Below are 4,361 nucleotides of genomic sequence, written 5' to 3'. Positions count from 1 at the left end.
GATGTATCTTTCGGTGGTCTCGGCATAATGCTGTATGTGCCGCGGCCCATAAAACTTCAACCAAGGCCCGGTAGTGGCCCATCCTATATCGTTGCCAGAAGCATGATTATGGCTAACTTTAACCTTAAATAAAATTAAAACTACTGAGGCAAGAGGGCTGCAATTTGGTATATTTGATGATTGTAGGGTGGATGATCAACATACCAATTTGCAGCCCTCTAGCCTCAGTAGATTTTAAGATCTGAGGGCGGACAGGAAAAAAGTGCGGACAGAATAAAGTGCGGACGGACAGACAAAGACGGCACAATAGTTTTCTTTCACAGAAAAATAAAAGCCTACAAACCGTCATCTATTTTTGGTTAAACCTTATATCTTTACAGGTATTCTTCGCTCTGAATTGTTTTTCTTTTTCTTTCATTTTTTCCACATGTTAATCTTATATAACAGCTCATTTTCCAAAAGGTAATATTTTATAAGATATCATTACTATAAAAAAGTTAAATCCTTACTGATTTGATTTCTCGATATAATTCTTACTTTATTCCAAAATAGGCCCTAAATTGCCAAAATTTTAAAGTGCTTTTTCAAAACTGTAAACTATTGTTATTAGTCCATACAGTGAAAAAATTGTAATTTGGACTCGCTTCTATTCAAAATATTATTTAATCTCTCTTGTTCTGAAGCAGAATTTGAACCTCCGAAATGATAGACAGGAAATATAGATAAGAAGGTTCTGACCCACTGACATTCAGGTTAAGAAAGCTCTGACCTCTAAACATTCAGGGTAAGAGGGTTTTACCTCCAAACATTAGGATAAAAAGGTTCTGACCTCCCATCATTCTTGGTAAAGAAATAGTGACCTCCAAACATTTAGGATAAGAAGGTCCTGACCTCCAGACATTCAGGATAAGAAGGTCCTGACCTCCAGAAATTCAGGATAAGAAGGCCCTCGTCTCCAAACTTTCAGGATAAAATGATCCTGGTCTCCAAACATTCAGAAGAAGTTCCTGGTCTCCAAACATACGGGATAAGAAGGTCCTGGTCTCCAAACATTCAGGATAAGAAGGTAATTGTCTCCAAACATTCAGGATAAGGTCCTTGTCTCCAAACTTTCGGGATAAGAAAGTCCTGGTCTCCAATCATTCAGGATAAGAACGTAATGGTTTCCAAACATTCAAGATAAGAACGTCCTGGTCTCCGAACAATCAGGATAAGAAAGCCCTGGTCTCCAAACATTCAGGATAAGAAGGTCCTGGTCTCCGAACATTCAGGACAAGAAGGTCCTGGTCTCCAAACATTCAAGATAAGGTGGTCCTGGTCTCCGAACATTCAGGATAAGAAGGTCCTGGTCTCCGAACATTCAGGATAAGAAAGCCCTGGTCTCCAAACATTCAGGATAAGAAGGTCCTGGTCTCCGAACATTCAGGACAAGAAGGTCCTGGTCTCCAAACATTCAAGATAAGGTGGTCCTGGTCTCCGAACATTCAGGATAAGAAGGTCCTGGTCTCCAAACATTCAGGATAAGAAAGCCCTGGTCTCCGAACAATCAGGATGAGAAAGCCCTGGTCTCCGAACAGTCAGGATAAGAAGGTCCTGGTCTCCGAACATTCAGGACAAGAAGGTCCTGGTCTCCAAACATTCAAGATAAGGTGGTCCTGGTCTCCAAACATTCAGGATAAGAAGGTCCTGGTCTCCGAACATTCAGGATAAGAAAGCCCTGGTCTCCAAACATTTAGGATAAGAAAGCCCTGGTCTCCAAACATTCAGGATAAGAAAGCCCTGGTCTCCAAACATTCAGGATAAGAAAGCCCTGGTCTCCAAACATTCAGGATAAGAAGGTCCTGGTCTCCAAACATTCAGGATAAGAAGGTCCTGGTCTCCAAACATTCAAGATAAGAAGGTCCTGATCTCCAAACATTCAGGATAAGAAGGTCCTGGTCTCCAAACATTCAGGATAAGAAAGTCCTGGTCTCCAAACATTCAGGATAAGAAGGTCCTGGTCTCCAAACATTCAGGATAAGAAGGTCCTGGTCTCCAAACATTCAGGATAAGAAGGTCCTGGTCTCTGAACATTCAGGATAAGAAAGCCCTGGTCTCCAAACATTCAGGGTAAGAAGGTCCACACCTCCAAACATTTAGGATAAGAAGTTCCTGAACTCCAAACATGTAGGATAAGAAGGTCCTGACCTCCAAACATTCATGATAAGAAGGTCCTGACCTCCAAACATTCAGGACAAGAAGGTCCTGGTCTCCAAACATTCTGATAAGAAGGTCCTGGTCTCAAACATTCAGGATAAGAAGGTAATGGTCTGTAAACATTCAGGATAAGAAGGTAATGGTCTGTAAACATTCAGGATAAGAAGTCCTGGCGTCCAAACATTCAGGATAAGAAGGTCCTGGTGTCCAAACATTCAGGATAAGGAGGTCCTGGTCTCAGAACATCCAAGATAAGAATGCCCTAGTCTCCAAACATTCAGGGTAAGAAAGTCCTGGTCTCCAAACACTCAGGATAAGAAGGTCCTGGTCTCCAGACATTCAGGACAAGAAGGTCCTGGTCTCTGAACATTCAGGATAAGAAAGCCCTGGTCTCCAAACATTGAGGATAAGAAGGTCCTCGTCTCCAAACATTCAGGGTAAGAAGGTCCTGGTCTCCAAACATTCAGGATAAGAAAGTCTTGGTCTCCAAATATTCAGTCAGTATAAGCAGGTCCTGGTCTCCGAACATTCAGGATAAGAAGGTCCTGGTCTCCGAACATTCAGGATAAGAAGGCCATGGTCTCCAAACATTCAGGATAAGAAGGTCCTGGTCTCCAAACATTCAGGATAAGAAGGCCCTGGTCTCCAAACATTCAGGATAAGAAGGTCCTGGTCTCCAAACATTCAGGATAAGAAAGCCCTGGTATCCAAACATTCAGGATAAGAAAGCCCTGGTCTCCGAACATTCAGGATAAGAAAGCCCTGGTCTCCAAGCACTGAGGATAAGAAGGTCCTGGTCTCCGAACATTCAGGATAAGAAAGCCCTGGTCTCCAAACATTCATAGTAAGAAGGTCCACACCTTCAAACATTTAGGATAAGAAGTTCCTGAACTCCAAACATTTAGGATAAGAAGGTCCTGGCCTCCAAACATTCATGATAAGAAGGTCCTGACCTCCAAACCTTCAGGATAAGAAGGTCCTGACCTCCAAACATTCAGGATAAGAAGGTCCACACCTCCAAACATTCAAGATAAGAAGGTCCACACCTCCAAACATTCAAGATAAGAAGGTCCACACCTCCAAACATTTAAGATAAGAAGTTCCTGAACTCCAAACATTTAGGATAAGGAGGTCCTGACCTCCAAACATTCATGATAAGAAGGTTCTGACCCCCAAACATTCAGAACAAGAAGGTCCTGGTCTCCAAACATTCAGGATAAGAAGGTCCTGGTCTCCAAACATTCAGGGTAAGAAGATCCTGGTCTCCAAACATTCTGATAAGAAGATCCTGGTCTCCAAACATTCTGATAAGAAGGTCCTCGTCTCCAAACATTCTGATAAGAAGGTCCTGACCTCCAAACATTCAGGATAAGAAGGTCCTGGTCTCCAAACATTCTGATAAGAAGGTCCTGGTCTCCAAACATTCTGATAAGAAGGTCCTGGTCTCCAAACATTCAGGATAAGAAGGTCCTCGTCTCTAAACATTCAGGATAAGAAGGTCCTCGTCTCTAAACATTCAGAATAAGAAGGTCCTGGTCTCCAAACATTCTGATAAGAAGGTCCTGGTCTCCAAACATTCAGGATAAGAAGGTCCTGGTCTCCAAACATTCAGGACAAGAAGGTCCTCGTCTCCAAACATTCAGGATAAGAAGGTCCTCGTCTCCAAACATTCAGGATAAGAAGGTCCTGGTCTCCAAACATTCTGATAAGAAGGTCCTGGTCTCCAAACATTCTGATAAGAAGGTCCTGGTCTCCAGACATTCTGATAAGAAGGTCCTGGTCTCCAAACATTCTGATAAGAAGATCCTGGTCTCCAAACATTCTGATAAGAAGGTCCTGGTCTCCAAACATTCAGGATAAGAAGGTCCTGGTCTCTAAACATTCAGGATAAGAAGGTCCTGGTCTCCAAACATTCTGATAAGAAGGTCCTGGTCTCCAAACATTCAGGATAAGAAGGTCCTGGTCTCCAAACATTCAGGACAAGAAGGCCCTGGTCTCTCAACATTCAGGATAAGATGGTCCTGACCTCCAAACATTCGGGATAAGAGGATTCTGACCCAGGAACATTCCAAAATAAGTAGGTTCTGACTTCCAGACATTCATGATAAGGTGTTGGCCTCCAAACATGCAGGATAAGGATGCCTGGCCTCCAATATTCAGTACAT

This window comes from Macrobrachium rosenbergii, chromosome 7, assembly GCF_040412425.1.
Source record: "Macrobrachium rosenbergii isolate ZJJX-2024 chromosome 7, ASM4041242v1, whole genome shotgun sequence".
In the NCBI taxonomy this organism is placed as follows: Eukaryota; Metazoa; Arthropoda; class Malacostraca; order Decapoda; family Palaemonidae; genus Macrobrachium; species Macrobrachium rosenbergii.
The sequence above is the reverse complement of the archived record's forward strand: the minus strand, read 5'-3'. Positions refer to the sequence as shown.